Source organism: Entelurus aequoreus, linkage group LG04 (assembly GCF_033978785.1).
Source record: "Entelurus aequoreus isolate RoL-2023_Sb linkage group LG04, RoL_Eaeq_v1.1, whole genome shotgun sequence".
In the NCBI taxonomy this organism is placed as follows: Eukaryota; Metazoa; Chordata; class Actinopteri; order Syngnathiformes; family Syngnathidae; genus Entelurus; species Entelurus aequoreus.
Genome location: NC_084734.1, coordinates 78196476 through 78214536, shown reverse-complemented (window position 1 = coordinate 78214536; position 18061 = coordinate 78196476). Strand labels below are relative to the sequence as shown.

General features: G+C 41.4%; 1 protein-coding gene and 1 long non-coding RNA gene across 2 annotated transcripts in view; both read left to right on the top strand.

Annotated features, from left to right (window-relative positions):
- LOC133649042 (glutamate receptor 3-like) overlaps positions 1-18061 on the top strand; it is a 540266-nt gene that overhangs the window by 273887 nt on the left and 248318 nt on the right. The window lies entirely within an intron of this gene.
- Positions 6722-13108, top strand: LOC133649044 (uncharacterized). Its single transcript, XR_009825972.1, has 3 exons — positions 6722-6832; positions 7080-7175; positions 13068-13108. It is a non-coding gene; the product is annotated as an uncharacterized LOC133649044 (long non-coding RNA).

Genomic DNA, 18061 nt, shown 5'->3' with positions numbered 1-18061 from the left:
CACAAAGCAAGATCCATAAAGACATGGATGACAGAGTCTGGTGTGGATAAACTTGACTGGCCTGCGCAGAGTCCTGACCTGAACCCGATAGAACACCTTTGGGATGAATTAGAACGGAGACTGAGAGCCAGGCCTTCTCGACCAACATCAGTGTGACCTCACCAATTTTGGAAGAATGGTCGAACATTCACACTCACATTCACACTCACTTTCACACCCTAGGGCCAATTTAGTGTTACCAATCAACGTATCCCCAGGTGCATGTCTTTGGAGGTGGGAGGAAGCCGGAGTACCCGGAGGGAACCCACGCAGTCACGGAGAGAACATGCAAATGCCACACAGAAAGATCCCGAGGCCGGGATTGAACTCACGACTACTCAGGACCTTCGTCCAGGGTGTACCCCGCCTTCGGCCCGATTGTAGCTGAGATAGGCTCCAGCGCCCCCGCGACCCCGAAGGGAATAAGCGGTAGAAAATGGATGGATGGATGGGTCGAAAATTCCTATAAAAGCACTCCGCAACCTTGTGGACAGCCTTCCCAGAAGAGTTGAAGCTGTAATAGCTGCAAAAGGTGGACCGACATCATATTGAACCCTATGGGTTAGGAATGGGATGGCACTTCAAGTTTCTATGTGAGTCAAGGCAGGTGGCCAAATATTTTTGGCTATATGGTGTACTTTCAAATGGGTTGGTCTCGATATATATACCGCCACATACTTATTCAACACAAAAGACTACTCAATCACCGCCTTTAAGTGCTCTCTGTCACTCCATTCTACCATGTTTAACAGTTCATCCCTTTTCACTTACCATCTCACAGAATTTACCCTTCAGTGACTCACGTCTTCTCTGTCATAGTCGCCCTCCTGAGAGCTTTTCACAAGTGCTCATCATCACTTGGCCATCAAGGCCTTTTTAGCTATAGAAGCCGCACTTTTTTGTGTGTGACCTCTCCTCCTTTGTCACACCAGTACTATGGCGCTTAGTGCTGCTTGGCGGCGGGGGTTTGTCCATGCGAGGCTAAATTACTACTCTCCCTGGCAAGGACAGTGTGCATGGTTTAATTTCAGCTCTGGAAGAATGTTGTGCTTCGTTGATAACACAGGCCTGTTTGCCAGTGATTGGACTAATTAATAGGCTCACGGATGATCCGCTGCCGCGGTACTGAGTCACAATGGTGGAGAATGGAGAAAAAAAGAAAGAGTGACACAAACTGCCTTGATCTGTGTACTTAAAGCCCCCATTAAAGGGTAGACCCTCTCAGTGTTATCGTCTCTAGTTTGACAACTGACTAAATAATTATTACTGCTCAGCTCTACTGTAAAGCTATTTACACCATAGATGCTGGTATTTCATGAGCGTGCAACTCAGCTCGTTGATGTAGTCTTGTATGGGTCATTGCTTGTGGACTTTATCTCCAAAATGTGTGAATGGAAACAAATGAACGACATACGTACATAAGGAATAGCTTTAAAGATTGAACTAGGAATGTACGGTATACCGGTACGAGGACTGGGCAATATGGACGAAAAAGTATATCTCGATATATTTTTACTCAAACTCGATATTCGATATATATATTGATGATCTGGTGAATATATTTATATAAAGATATTCATTTTTGAGCGAGATTTACTGAAATTGAAGTGAATGACAACTGTTCTGCTAAATACTACTCAAATCTCATCCGCCTCAACAAAAACGATCCTAAATTTCTGTTTAGTACAGTAGCATCGCTAACCCAACAAGGGACTCCTCCCAGTAGCTCCACCCACTCGGCAGATGATTTTATGAATTTCTTTAATAAGAAAATTGAACTCATTAGAAAGGAGATTAAAGACAACGCATCCCAGCTACAACTGGGCTCTATTAACACAAATACGACTGTATATACGACGGACACTGCTCTCCAAAATAGTCTCTCTATTTTTGATGAAATAACATTAGAGGAATTATTACAGCGTGTAAGTGGGATAAAACAAACAACATGTTTACTTGACCCACTTCCTGGGAAACTTATCAAGGAACTGTTTGTATTATTAGGTCCATCAGTGTTAAATATTATAAACTTATCACTTTCCTCCGGCACTGTTCCCCTAGCATTCAAAAAAGCGGTTATTCATCCTCTGCTCAAAAGACCTAACCTCGATCCTGACCTCATGGTAAACTACCGACCGGTCTCCCACCTTCCGTTTATTTCCAAAATTCTCGAAAAAACTGTTGCACAGCAGCTAAATGAACACTTAGTGACTAACAATCTCTGTGAACCTTTTCAATCCGGTTTCAGGGCAAATCACTCTACGGAGACAGCCCTCGCAAAAATGACTAATGATCTATTGCTAACGATGGATTCTGATGCGTCATCTATGTTGCTGCTTCTTGATCTTAGCGCCGCTTTCGATACCGTCGATCATAATATTTTATTAGAGCGTATCAAAACACGTATTGGTATGTCAGACTTAGCCTTGTCTTGGTTTAACTCTTATCTTACTGACAGGATGCAGTGCGTCTCCCATAACAATGTGACCTCGGACTATGTCAAGGTAACGTGCGGAGTTCCCCAGGGTTCGGTTCTTGGCCCTGCACTCTTTAGTATTTACATGCTGCCGCTGGGTGACATCATACGCAAGTACGGTGTTAGCTTTCACTGTTATGCTGATGACACCCAACTCTACATGCCCCTAAAGCTGACCAACACGCCGGACTGTAGTCAGCTGGAGGCGTGTCTTAATGAAATTAAACAATGGATGTCCGCTAACTTTTTGCAACTCAACGCTAAGAAAACGGAAATGCTGATTATCGGTCCTGCTAGACACCAACATCTATTTAATAATACCACCTTAACATTTGACAACCAAACAATTAAACAAGGAGACTCGGTAAAGAATCTGGGTATTATCTTCGACCCAACTCTCTCGTTTGAGTCACACATTAAGAGTGTTACTAAAACGGCCTTCTTTCATCTCCGTAATATCGCTAAAATTCGTTCCATCTTGTCCACTAGCGATGCTGAGATCATTATTCATGCGTTCGTTACGTCTCGTCTCGATTACTGTAACGTATTATTTTCGGGCCTCCCTATGTCTAGCATTAAAAGATTACAGTTGGTACAAAATGCGGCTGCAAGGCTTTTGACAAAAACAAGAAAGTTTGATCGTATTACGCCTATACTGGCTCACTTGCACTGGCTTCCTGTGCACTTAAGATGCGACTTTAAGGTTTTACTACTTACGTATAAAATATTACACGGTTTAGCTCCAGCCTATCTCGCCGATTGTATTGTACCATATGTCCCGACAAGAAATCTGCGTTCAAAGAACTCCGGCTTATTAGTGATTCCCAGAGCCAAAAAAAAGTCTGCGGGCTATAGAGCGTTTTCTATTCGGGCTCCAGTACTCTGGAATGCCCTCCCGGTAACAGTTAGAGATGCTACCTCAGTAGAAGCATTTAAGTCCCATCTTAAAACTCATTTGTATAATCTAGCCTTTAAATAGACCCCCCCTTTTTTAGACCAGTTGATCTGCCGTTTCTTTTCTTCTCTCCTCTTCTCCCCTGTCCCTTGCGAGGGGGAGTTGCATAGGTCCGGTGGCCATGGATGAAGTGCTGGCTGTCCAGAGCCGGGACCCCGGGTGGACCACTAGCCTGTGCATCGGTTGGGGACATCTCTGCGCTGCTGACCCGTCTCCGCTCGGGATGGTTTCCTGTTGGCCCCGCTGTGGACTGGACTCCCGCTGATGTGTTGGATCCACTGTGGACTGGACTTTCACAATGTTATGTCAGACCCACTCGACATCCGTTGCTTTCGGTCTCCCCTAGAGGGGGGGGGTTACCCACATATGCGGTCCTCTCCAAGGTTTCTCATAGTCATTCACCGACGTCCCACTGGGGTGAGTTTTTCCTTGCCCGTATGTGGGCTCTGTACCGAGGATGTCGTTGTGGCTTGTACAGCCCTTTGAGACACTTGTGATTTAGGGCTATATAAATAAACATTGATTGATTGATTGATTGATTCTGTAAACAGTCAGTGGCACTTCTATAAACCCAGTTAGTCAAGATGGGTATTAACTAGAGATGTCCGATAATATCGGCAGGCCGATATTATCGGCCGATAAATGCTTTAAAATGTAATGTCGGAAATTATCGGTATCGTTTTTTTATTATCGGTATCGTTTTCTTTCTTTTTTTTTTCTTTTTTTTTTTTTGTCCTGTCCAGCTTCTCAGGCAAATCATATAGTTGATGTAGATGCCCATATCGGCTGTTCAGATTTACTTTACAAAAGAGAAGTGTAGGATACTTCTCTTGTTGCCTTATTTGTATTTGACTTTATTAAATGTATTTATATTATCGTTTGGTGCAGCCGGGCCGGAGCAGGAGGGGATAGAAAGAGAAAAAAAGGAAGACAGAGGGGGGAATTGTGGGGACAAGAGGGGGATTAGACAGAGAGAACAGCAAACACAACAACAACAACAATAGAGCAACATCAGCAAATACGACATGTACAAATATGATGGTAAAAGTAATAGCAAATAAGCAGTTAGCGAAAATAAAAAATAATACAGAAATGACAATGAGCATTATTACACTAAAAATGGAGCAATACAAATACCAATAGAAATAGCGCTATTGATAATGAACAATACCAGTACTTTACCTTTATTATCAACAATACAATTGTTCAAATGCAACAATACATATACGTAATGATAACTTGAGATACGAAAGAATGCAGAAAAATGGGGGGGGAAGAAAGAGAAGCAACCTACATTAACCTTGTAGATTGTTATAGTAACAATAGGTTAAGCTTTTTCAGAGTGCCATGTGTTATACCCAATTTACTCTAGGGCAACAACATTAATATATGTTTGATGAAACGTGATTATGTGCATGAGTGTATGTACGCATATGTACTTGTATATGTACAGTATGTGTATATGTATGTTTGTACAGTGAATGTATATGTACAGTATGTGTATACAGTATGTGTGTTTGTATTTAAAAAAAAAAATTAAATCTGTCAGGCTTGGACGAAGGAAGGGACTCAGATACAGAGATGGGATTCGAAATAAAGCTTTTATTTTGAAAACTCTTTAACCTCCAGAGCAGAGTATATTCAAAATACTATGAGTCACAAAAACAGACAGCGAAACAAGATTCCAAAAAGGGAAAACCGAAAAGCACTCCAAAAGGAGGAATTTAAAAATAAAGACAAATTATAATTATCTGCTATCAAAAACTTTAACAAAAAACGTTCCAACAGGAGGAAGAAAATAATGACTATAAAAATAACTCTTCTAATCTTATTCTAATAAATGTAAACAAAAAATCACTCAAAAACTTTGAGGAAGGAAGATCATTTGGAAAAAATCAACTCACCACCGCGGTTGAAAAAAGGCTAGATAACAAAAGTCGCTCTGAGGGAGGAGAAAAAGTTAACTCAAAATTACAGCGTGGGAATTTCTGGATACAAAGACGTAGACGTGGGACGAGGCAAGGCATGGACATGGACATGGACATGAACATGGAGGCTAGACAGGCACGAAAGCTCGAGACAATCTGGCACAGAACAAGGGGAGGCATGGTCTTATATGGAACATGAGGGTAATGGGAAACAGGTAGAAACAAGGATCAAGGATCAGGGATGACGTCAGACTGGTGACACAAGAGGAAGGACCTATGAGGAGTTGCTTTTCAAAATAAAACATGCAAATCACAAGACAGAAAAAACCAAGACAAGACGGTGTGACAAAATCAACATAAAAAACACTGTTATTAATATTCTGGTTCCTACATTATATATCAATATATATCAATACAGTCTGCAAGGGATACAGTCCGTATGCACACATGATTGTGCGTGCTGCTGGTCCACTAATACTAACCTTTAACAGTTAATTTTACTCATTTTCATTAATTACTAGTTTCTATGTAACTGTTTTTATATTGTTTTACTTTCTTTTTTATTCAAGAAAATGTTTTTAATTTATTTATCTTATTTTATTTGATTAATTTTTTTAAAAAGGACCTTATCTTCACCATACCTGGTTGTCCAAATTAGGCATAATTATGTGTTAATTCCACGACTGTATATATCAGTATCGGTTGATATCGGTATCGGTTGATATCAGTATCGGTAATTAAAGAGTTGGACAATATCGGAATATCGGATATCGGCAAAAAGCCATTATCGGACATCCCTAGTATTAACAGCACAGAAAATAAACTGATTAAGTAGCACATGATTACATAACATAAATAAAATACAAAAACAAAGAATGTATAAATAAAATAGAAACATATTCTTTCTACATAAAATAAATAACATGGCTGTGCAAATAATACAAAATGTATCAAACTCAGATAAAAAATACATTTGCAGGCAGGCACTTTTTAATTCCCAGTCGACGATGTAATGGACTGTCACACAGGTACGGCTCTGTGGTCCTACTAGACCAGGGGTCGGGAACCCGCGGCTCTAGAGCCGCATGCGGCTCTTTAGCGCCGCCCTAGTGGCTCTGGAGCTTTTTCAAAAATGTATGAAAAATGGAAAAAGATGAGGGGAAAAAAATATACTCTTTGTTTTAATATGGTTTCTGTAGGGGGACAAACATGACACAAACCTCCCTAATTGTTATAAAGCACACTGTTTATATTAAACATGCTTCACTGATTCGAGTATTTGGCGAGCGCCGTTTTGTCCTACTAATTTTGGCGGTCATTGAACTCACCGTAGTGTATAACTTTCTCCGACTTTTTAGGACGTGTTTTATGCCACTTCTTTTTCTGTCTCATTTTGTCCACCAAACTTTTAACCTTGTGCATGAATGCACGAAGGTGAGTTTTGTTGATGTTATTGACTTGTGTGGAGTGCTAATCGGGCATATTTGGTCACTGCATGACTGCAAGCTAATCGATGCTAACATGCTATTTAGGCTAGCTATATGTACATATTGCATCATTATGCCTCATTTGTAGGTATATTTGAGCTCATTTAGTTTCCTTTAAGTCCTCTTAATTAAATTTATATCTCATGACACACTATATGTATGTAATATGGCTTTTAATTTTTTTGCGGCTCCAGACAGATTTGTTTTTGTATTTTTGGTCCGATATGGCTCCTTCAACATTTTGGGCTGCCGACCCCTGTACTAGACCACACGTCTGTGGTCAGCGCCAAGTAAGTGACTTGACTTAATGGTGCGACTATGATCTTGTTGTTTGTTTCAAAATGATTAAACTATTCAATGTCAAAATATAAAGAGTAGAAATAATGAACACAATGTCAGCTACTGTCTTGTTGTAAAACACCAATGAAAATGAAATGGAGCATTTGGACAGGGTATACTGTAGCAAAAGTCATCACATGTCCACAATCGTATGTGTTCTTAAATGTGTATTCCACGTCTTCCATGTCGAGAGCGGTTTTGAGTTGGGCTTGCGTGGTAAACAACTCAAATGTTGGCCATTGTTTTATCCAAATGCATACATTTGTCCAAATGTGGCCAGGTAGATGCATTGTGGGTTTCCTGGACGTGGTCTACATCGCTAAAAGAAAAATCTAAGGTAGAGAATCTGTCACGTTCGGGGCGCATGGTGCTGCGGGATTTTTGTTCTCCCAAGATGCAAAGGACGAAAACCGGACAGGACTTGCAGGTAACGACATGATTTAATTATCAAATAAGACAAAACTGGTACAAAACAGAAAACAACCCGACAGTACGAGGTGCCGAGCGCACCGGAAGCTAAGGCTAACACTTAGCACAGATTGTATCTACTAGCAGGAGTTTAGGAAACGAGAACAAACCTACGTGGCAGTCGCGGGATGCAAAACAAAGAAGCCAGAACGACTGACTGAGAAGGCAGGCTTTAAATAATAATGTCAATGATGACCAACAGGTGCGTGTCGGGAACCCCAGCGGCAGGTGAACGTAATTAGTTACTATGGTAACCAAACTCAGAGGTGCTTAAACAGATACTAAGAAGGAGTCCAAGACTAGCAGAAAAACATAAATGACTAGAAAACATAAACAGAAATATGATCCGGGCAGCAGGACATAACAGAATCTCTCTGCCATCTTCCATTAGTTTTTTTAATATATAAATCGCCCGCTTGAAAATTCTCTCTTCTCTTCTACAACTCGACTACAAACATCGTCATTTGGGATGTCTGTCCATGACCCGCCCTAGCTTGCCTCTGATTGGCCTAATCTCAACCAATTGTGACTCATCATAGTAGGGGAGCGGTGGAGAAGAAGGAACACAACAAATCAATCAATCAATCAATGTTTATTTATATAGCCCTAAATCACAAGTGTCTCAAAGGGCTGTACAAGCCACAACGACATCCTCGGTACAGAGCCCACATACGGGCAAGGAAAAACTCACCCCAGTGGGACGTCGGTGAATGACTATGAGAAACCTTGGAGAGGACCGCATATGTGGGTAACCCCCCCTCCCCCCCCCCTCTAGGGGAGACCGAAAGCAACGGATGTCGAGTGGGTCTGACATAACATTGTGAAAGTCCAGTCCACAGTGGATCCAACACATCAGCGGGAGTCCAGTCCACAGCCGAGCGGAGACGGGTCAGCAGCGCAGAGATGTCCCCAACCGATGCACAGGCGAGCGGTCCACCCCGGGTCCCGACTCTGGACAGCCGGCACTTCATCCATGGCCACCGGACCTGTGTGTCTCCCCCTCCACAAGCGAGAGGGGGGCAGAAGAGAAAAGAAAAGAAACGGCAAATCAACTGGTCTAAAAAGGGGGTCTATTTAAAGGCTAGATTATACAAATGAGTTTTAAGATGGGACTTAAATGCTTCTACTGAGGTAGCATCTCCAACTGTTACCGGGAGGGCATTCCAGAGTACTGGAGCCCGAATAGAAAACGCTCTATAGCCCGCAGACTTTTTTTTGGCTCTGGGAATCACTAATAAGCCGGAGTTCTTTGAACGCAGGTTTCTTGCCGGGACATATGGTACAATACAATCGGCGAGATAGGCTGGAGCTAAACCGTGTAGTATTTTATACGTAAGTAGTAAAACCTTAAAGTCGCATCTTAAGTGCACAGGAAGCCAGTGCAGGTGAGCCAGTATAGGCGTAATATGATCAAACTTTCTTGTTTTTGTCAAAAGCCTTGCAGCCGCATTTTGTACCAACTGTAATCTTTTAATGCTAGACATAGGGAGGCCCGAAAATAATACGTTACAGTAATCAAGACGAGACGTAACGAACACATGAATAATGATCTCAGCGTCGCTAGTGGACAAGATGGAACGAATTTTAGCGATATTACGGAGATGAAAGAAGGCCGTTTTAGTAACACTCTTAATGTGTGACTCAAACGAGAGAGTTGGGTCGAAGATAATACCCAGATTCTTTACCGAGTCTCCTTGTTTAATTGTTTGGTTGTCAAATGTTAAGGTGGTATTATTAAATAGATGCTGGTGTCTAGCAGGACCGATAATCAGCATTTCCGTTTTCTTAGCGTTGAGTTGCAAAAAGTTAGCGGACATCCATTGTTTAATTTCATTAAGACACGCCTCCAGCTGACTACAATCCGGCGTGTTGGTCAGCTTTAGGGGCATGTAGAGTTGGGTGTGATCAGCATAACAGTGAAAGCTAACACCGTACTTGCGTATGATGTCACCCAGCGGCAGCATGTAAATACTAAAGAGTGCAGGGCCAAGAACCGAACCCTGGGGAACTCCGCACGTTACCTTGACATAGTCCGAGGTCACATTGTTATGGGAGACGCACTGCATCCTGTCAGTAAGATAAGAGTTAAACCAAGACAAGGCTAAGTCTGACATACCAATACGTGTTTTGATACGCTCTAATAAAATATTATGATCGACGGTATCGAAAGCGGCGCTAAGATCAAGAAGCAGCAACATAGATGACGCATCAGAATCCATCGTTAGCAATAGATCATTAGTCATTTTTGCGAGGGCTGTCTCCGTAGAGTGATTTGCCCTGAAACCGGATTGAAAAGGTTCACAGAGAATGTTAGTCACTAAGTGTTCATTAAATCATCAAATAAGCGGCGTTTGGTCATTTTAACGTGAAATAAATTATATCGATGTTACGATATTTTTTATATTCATATCTTGTTTAAAAAAATATTGATATATCTTACAAAATCGATATATCACCCAGCCCTAAGCGGTACTAATAAAGCACCGCGGTAAAAACTAATTAAAATAGGTATTACACCACCTTTGAAAAACGTATCGGCGTGCCGTGGTGACATAGCTGGTAATATGAGCCGAGGCGCATGTAAGTCAACACACACACACAGAGCACTTACAAGCGGAACCAGTGTGGAGACAATAGAAGGAGAATGGAGGTATTTTGGCTTCAAAACTAGCGATAGAGGTGAAGTTATACATGTTGTGTGGCAAAATGTACGATATAAATGATGTAAATTTGATGTAGTTTTTAATGCTATCATTTAGAGATGTCCGATAATGGCTTTTTTGCCGATACCCGATATTGTCCAACTCTTAATTACTGATTCCGATACCGATACATACAGTCGTGGAATTAACACATTGTTATGCCCAATTTTGTTGTGATGCCCCGCTGGATGCATTAAACAATGTAACAAGGTTTTCCAAAATAAATCAACTCAAGTTATGGAAAAAAATGCCAACATGGCACTGCCATATTTATTATTGAAGTCACAAAGTGCATTATTTTTTTTAACATGCCTCAAAACAGCAGCTTGGAATTTGTGACATGCATGAGGAGGTTGAGGTGGGCGGGGTTGAGGTGGGGGAGGGGGGGGGGGAGTAGGGCGTAGTGGGGGGTGTATATTGTAGCGTCCCGAAAGAGTTAGTGCTGCAAGGGGTTCTGGGTATTTGTTCTGTTGTGTTTATGTTGTGTTACGGTGCGGAAGTTCTCCCGAAATGTGTTTGTCATTCTTGTTTGGTGTGGGTTCACAGTGTGGCGCATATTTGTAACAGTGTTAAAGTTGTTTATACGGCTACCCTCAGTGTTACCTGTATGGCTGTTGACCAAGGATGCCTTGCATTCACTTGTGTGTGTGTGAAAAGCCGTAGATATTATGTAACTGGGCCGACACACAAAGGCAGTGCCTTTAAGGTTTATTGGCGCTCTGTACTTCTCCCTACGTCCGTGTACACAGCGGCGATTTAAAAAGTCATAAATTTTACTTTTTGAAACCGATACCGATAATTTTGAAACCGATACCGATAATTTACGATATTACATTTTAAAGCATTTATCGGCCGTTAATAACGGACATCCCTACTATCGTTATATCGTGATAATGCATGTTGACGCTCGCAAAAATTGACTGTGACAGTGAAAAAAACCCAAAGAGACACAATGGAAAAATATTTAACAAGGATGAAAAGAAAGGCGGTGACAGATGGAGAGAATAAAACATAAGAAAGTAGCCCGGAAGCTAAGATGAGGAAATATGATGAAGTGTATGTAGAGCTTGGCTTCATTATGACTATGGTGGTAGACGAGGAAAGGCTGGTGTGTTGTTTTCTTCAATACTAATAAGGATGCAATGTTTTGCAGAGGTGTACTTATAACAATTTTATAGACAAATGATACTATTTATAGTGTGGAGGTGGGGCTGGAGGACATGAAATATTGTCTTCTTCTGAGAATAGGCGTGACAGAAAATAATTGAGAATGATCGCAGTACACCAATTAAAATGTTCAAGTCAAATCAAACACAATCGCACAATAAATCAAGCATTTAGCACATTATGGACTTACCCTTGCTTGGATGGCAACATATGTTGCTCCAAAACCTGTATGTACCTTTCAGCATTAATGGCGCCTTCACAGATGTGTAAGTTACCCATGTCTTGGGCACTAATACACCCCCATACCATCACAGATGCTGGCTTTTCAACTTTGCGCCTATAACAATCCGGATGGTTCTTTTCCTCTTTGGTCCGGAGGACACGACGTCCACAGTTTCCAAAAACAATTTGAAATGTGGACTCGTCAGACCACAGAGCACTTTTCCACTTTGTATCAGTCCATCTTAGATGAGCTCAGGCCCAGCGAAGCCGACGGCGTTTCTGGGTGTTGTTGATAAACGGTTTTCGCCTTGCATAGGAGAGTTTTAACTTGCACTTACAGATGTAGCGACCAACTGTAGTTACTGACAGTGGGTTTCTTGAGCCCATGTGGTGATATCCTTTACACACTGATGTCGCTTGTTGATGCAGTACAGCCTGAGGGATGGAAGGTCACGGGCTTAGCTGCTTACGTGCAGTGATTTCTCCAGATTCTCTGAACCCTTTGATGATATTACGGACCGTAGATGGTGAAATCCCTAAATTCCTTGCAATAGCTGGTTGAGAAAGGTTTTTTTAAACTGCTCAACAATTTGCTCACGCATTTGTTGACAAAGTGGTGACGCTCGCAACATCCTTGATTGTGAATGACTGAGCATTTCATGGAATCTACTTTTATACCTAATCATGGCACCCACCTGTTCCCAATTTGCCTGTTCACCTGTGGGATGTTCCAAATAAGTGTTTGATGAGCATTCCTCAACTTTATCAGTATTTATTGCCACCTTTCCCAACTTCTTTGTCACATCAAATTCTAAAGTTAATGATTATTTGCAAAAAAAAAAAGTTTATCAGTTTGAACATCAAATATGTTGTCTTTGTAGCATATTCAACTGAATATGGGTTGAAAATGATTTGCAAATCATTGTATTCCGTTTATATTTACATCTAACACAATTTCCCAACTCATATGGAAACGGGGTTTGTACATCAATAGGTAGTCCAAAACAAATTCTCCCCAAGAGGGCCTTTTTTAATTTCACTCACGCACACAGTGACCTGGAGAGATGCAGCTGTGTCACAGAGATGTGTTTGTGATAAAGGGTCGCAAAGGTTTGGCCAAGTTCGAAAACAACACAGTTATGATTTGTATTGCACAGTTAATGACAACATGAACAGGTATTGGACAAGATGGGTCTGTCTTATATATGTTTATGGTTATGGTACATCACATATTTCCAGTTTTTCATTATAACATATAGTTTCTTGTTTTTGTTTCATATTCAGGAACATTTGGTGTGTGTTGTCCCCCCACCCCAAAAAAAACCAAAACCTAAGGCAAGTACATGTGGTTATTCTTTGATGCTCAATAAACTGAGCTTGAGTGCGATACACTTGGGTCTGGTGTGATGTGCTTGCAATTGAAAGTTCTGAATTGTAAAACTTTTGAGATACTGCAGTGGCGGGCCGTGCGTTTCCCACCTAGGCCTTCAGTGATGTCCGACATTAATGATTACCTCTCAAAATACGATAATGTATGTCACCACATGACCATTGCTGGAGAAATACTATACAGAAACATATTTACGGACCACTGAACATTGAATCACCTCAACAGTGTACAAAACAAGTTATTTTCTGGCGCATTTTAAAATCAATAAACCCGCATCAGCAATTAAAACATATTGTGGAGGGAGGTGTGGCCAGTGCGCTTGCAGGAGCAAAGGTCACCGCCTCTGTCTATGGTGCTGAGGACGAGCACCATCAGATAGGGGCGGGGCATGTACTGACGGCGAGACACAGCTGGCAGGTGATTAGATTTCACAGGTGGTACGTGTTAATCTAATCACCTGTTGTCTTTAACAGTAAGCGGCCGGGAGCAGGAGGAGGGGAGGCATGACACAGAGGAGGTGTCAGGTTCAAACACTGATGACATCTATTGAACAAGACAAAAGGCAAGGAATCAAACAGACACAGAATTAAATTTGGACTCAATATTGAGGAGAGACATGGCCACTGTACTCTCTGCACAGTCTTGCACCACGCTCTGACGAAGAAGGTTTCTGTCTCCTCTTTTATTTAGATGTTCAATGTTTACGCAACAAAATCTGTCTCAACAATAATGGGGAGTATGTAAACAGTCATTGTTTTCGGTCACATTGAAGACAAAAGAAGAAGATCCCTCCGGCTTGGGCTTGTCCTGGATTCAGCTTGATCAGGTTTTCGAGGACAATGGAGGACCCCTCCCGTCTCATTCCACCGTACACAGCGGAATCTTCCAAGCGTTTGGCTTGGTGCAACGAAGACAGCTTCTTTTCTGTTCATTGAGAACTCAGAACGGAAAGTTTTTTGATAATTTAAATACAATTTTTCTGACAGGAGGACTGAAATGTCGAGAGTCATGGGAATATATTGTGGAAAAATAAAACCTTTGTCAAACCAGAACAACGGTCTCCAGCTGACGTGTGTGATCCACCAAACCTGCTAGGAGGAAACTTCCACACATATCTTATGTGGTACTGTCAAAATTAAAATTGCAAAAAACATATTAAACACTTTCTAGAAGGCCTTACTGACAACAACTCGTGATCTGATTGGCTATCGCAACTGTCTATCAACTGTATGTGCCCGTTCACTTAAAGTACATAGACTTCTGCATTGTTGATTCTGAAGGCCCGGGCAGAATTTCGTACAGCATGGCAACATAAGCTAGCTGAATTCTGATTGGATAAAAACCCTCAACTAAAAACAACAGCACTGGAAGGAGCATAATATGACATGAAGAGAATATGAATACTTTTAAATATTTAGGGAAAGTAAATAAAAAAAATACATTTATCTTTAATTATGATCATGATTTCTGGTTATGTTAGGCCAGCAGAGAAGGCCTTGCTGGCCCTGACGGCACACCACTGAGATACTGTAATTTTGACGTAGGAAAGTCATTAAAGACCAGTTCACATTTCTGGGATAACAGTACAGTACTTCCCTGTTTATAACCGGTTGGGCATTTAAAATCTTGCACATTTGTGTATGTATTTGGGGACGGCGTGGCGAAGTTGGGAGAGTGGCCGTGCCAGCAATCTGAGGGTTGCTGGTTCAATCCCCACCTTCTACCATCCTAGTCACGTCCGTTGTGTCCTTGAGCAAGACACTTCACCCTTGCTTCTGATGGGCCTGGTTAGCGCCGTGCATGGCAGCTCCCGCCATCAGTGTGTGAATGTGTGAATGTGTGTGTGTGAATGGGTGAATGTGGAAAATAGTGTCAAAGCGCTTTGAGTTCCTTAAAAAGGTAGACAAGTGCTATACAAGTACGACCCATTTACCATTTATTTATTTTGCTTCTAATTTTAAATAAAATATTTCTATGGTAATTAAAATTGAATGTGTTTTGATGGCCGGAGAAGATGAGTGATGCAGCTGTAAATCCAGCAAAGGTGTGCTGTCTCACAAGTCATTTCATTTAACATTTTCCATCAGGAAGTGTAGTGGATTGTCCGAAGCTTAAACAGCAACAAAAGTGAGTTTAGTACAAAAAGTTTATTTACCCTTAGTTAAAAGTGCAAGTTGGATTGAGCTGTCCCTGCAGACAAACAAAACGTCCTCCGGAGGACACACAACAAAAGCAATCTCTCTAGAGTCCTGGTCTCCTGACCATTTTATCTGTTTCTTCGTGCATCAATCTGTTTTCCTCGTGCGTCACGGTCTTGTGGTTTTCAACATGTTTGTTTTGCAACATCCTTGAATCCCTTAATCATACTTAGACAATCAAAACATTTTGTAGACAGGTTGGCACGACTTCATATTCAACTTTGTCCTACATCTGGTCTATTCAATGGTATAGAATAGAAGAGAAATGAAATGAGCAGACATTCTTAATAGACAGGAAATATAGTTCAAAGGTCAGAAATTCTACTACAGAAGCTACTTCGACATGGTGTGACTTTGGCTATTTTCACACTGCTGGGTATGAAGCACAATTTACATTTTTCGTTAGATCTAATCATTTCATGTAGCCATTCACATTACAAAAAAAATCACATGTCTTATATGTGGGGCGGTATAGCTCGGTTGGTAGAGTGGCCGTGCCAGCAACTTAAGGGTTCCAGGTTCGATCCCCGCTTCCGCCATCCTAGTCACTGCCGTTGTGTCCTTGGGCAAGACACTTTACCCACCTGCTCCCAGTGCCATCCACACTGGTTTAAATGTAACTTAGATATTGGGTTTCACTATGTAAAAGCGCTTTGAGTCACTAGAGAAAAGCGCTATATAAATATAATTCACTTCACTTCACTTTACTTATATAAACGGAATGAGTCTGTGACTTGACCACATTCACGCAAAACATGATTCCACTCGAACTGCAGTGTGTACACGGTAGAAAACATGACCCACGTTCGTGTACAGAACAGGTTATTTTCTGGCGCATTTTAAAATCAATAAACCCACATCAGCAATTAAAACATATTGTGGAGGGAGGTGTGGCACGTTTGTGGAATTTTGAAGGATTTCGTTCACCAACATTTTTTCAAAGCTGGAGTACTTGAATCTTGTGTCACCAGGCAGAATTCAAACTGTAAATCGTGTGGTCGGATCTGGAGGGGTTGACCGCCACGAATACAAATGATTTTGTCTTCCGGGGTTTTATTTACTAAAATACCTGATTTAGCACTGACAGCAGGCAGACGTACAATCTTTACGATACACTGTATGATGCTAATATGTTTTTGTGTTTTTAGTTAAAGAATATAACTTAGGTACCCAAGCTTTAAAGGCCTACTGAAACCCACTACTACCGACCACGCAGTCTGATAGTTTATATATCAATGATGAAAACTTAACATTGCAACACATGCCAATACGGCCGGGTTAACTTATAAAGTGCAATTATACATTTCCCGGCAAACTTCCGGCTGAAAACGTTTTGATATGATGACGTTTGCACGTGACGTCAACGGTTGAAGCGGAAGTATTCGGAGCACATTGAATCCAATACAAAAAGCTCTGTTTTCATCTCAAAATTCCACAGTATTCTGGACATCTGTGTTGGTGAATCTTTTGCAATTTGTTTAATGAACAATGGAGACTGCAAAGAAGAAAGTTGTAGGTGGGATCGGTGTATTAGCGGCGGACTACAGCAACACAACCAGGAGGACTTTGAGGATAGCAGACGCGCTAGCCGAACGACCTCACCTTGACTTCCTCCGTCTCCGGGCCGCCAACCGCATCGGTGATCGGGTGAAGTCCTTCGCCGTACAGTCGATCGCTGGAACGCAGGTGAGCACGGGTGTTGATGAGCAGATGAGAGCTGGCGTAGGTGCAGAGTTAATGTTTTTAGCATAGCTCTGTCGAGGGTCCGTAGCTAAGTTACCTTCAATGGCGTCGTTAGCAACAGCATTGCTAAGCTTCGCCAAGCTGGAAAGCATTAACCGTGTAGTTACATGTCCAGAGTTTGGTAGTATTGTTGATCTTCTATCTATCCTTCCAGTCAGGGACTTATTTGTTTTGTTTCTATATGCAGTAAAGCCCGATGCTATCACGTTAACTCAGTAGCTAAAGTGCTTCACCGATGTATTGTCGTGGAGATAAAAGTCACTGTGAATGTCCATTTCGCGTTCTCGACTCTCATTTTCAAGAGGATATAGTATCCGAGGTGGTTTAAAATACAAATCCGTGATCCACAATAGAAAAAGGAGAGAGTGTGGAATCCATTGAGCCCTTGTACCTAAGTTACGGTCAGAGCGAAAAAAGATACGTTCTGCACTGCACGCTAGTCCTTCACTTTTACGTTACTCATCCACAAATCTTTCATCCTCGCTCAAATTAATGGGGTAATCGTCGCTTTCTCGGTCCGAATCTCTCTCGCTGCTGGTGTAAACAATAGGAAAATGTTAACAGTCCTTCCTCTGGTGTCGTCAGGCTACTTCCGGTAGGGGCAAGGCTTTTTTTTTATCAGAGACCAAAAGTTGCGAACTTTATCGTCGTTGTTCTATACTAAATCCTTTCAGCAAAAATATGGCAATATCGCAAAATGATCAAGTATGACACATAGAATGGATCTACTATCCCCGTTTAAATAAAAAAAAATAATTTCAATAGGCTTTTAACCAAATTATTTCCTGTAGGAAATTAAATAGCAATAAGTAACAATTATGTTTGCTTTTGCAGCTTGGTGTGGGTGAAGAGTCACAGACAGAAGTTAAAGGCCTACTGAAATGAATTTTTTTTATTTAAACGGGAATAGCAGATCCATTCTATGTGTCATACTTGATCATTTTGCG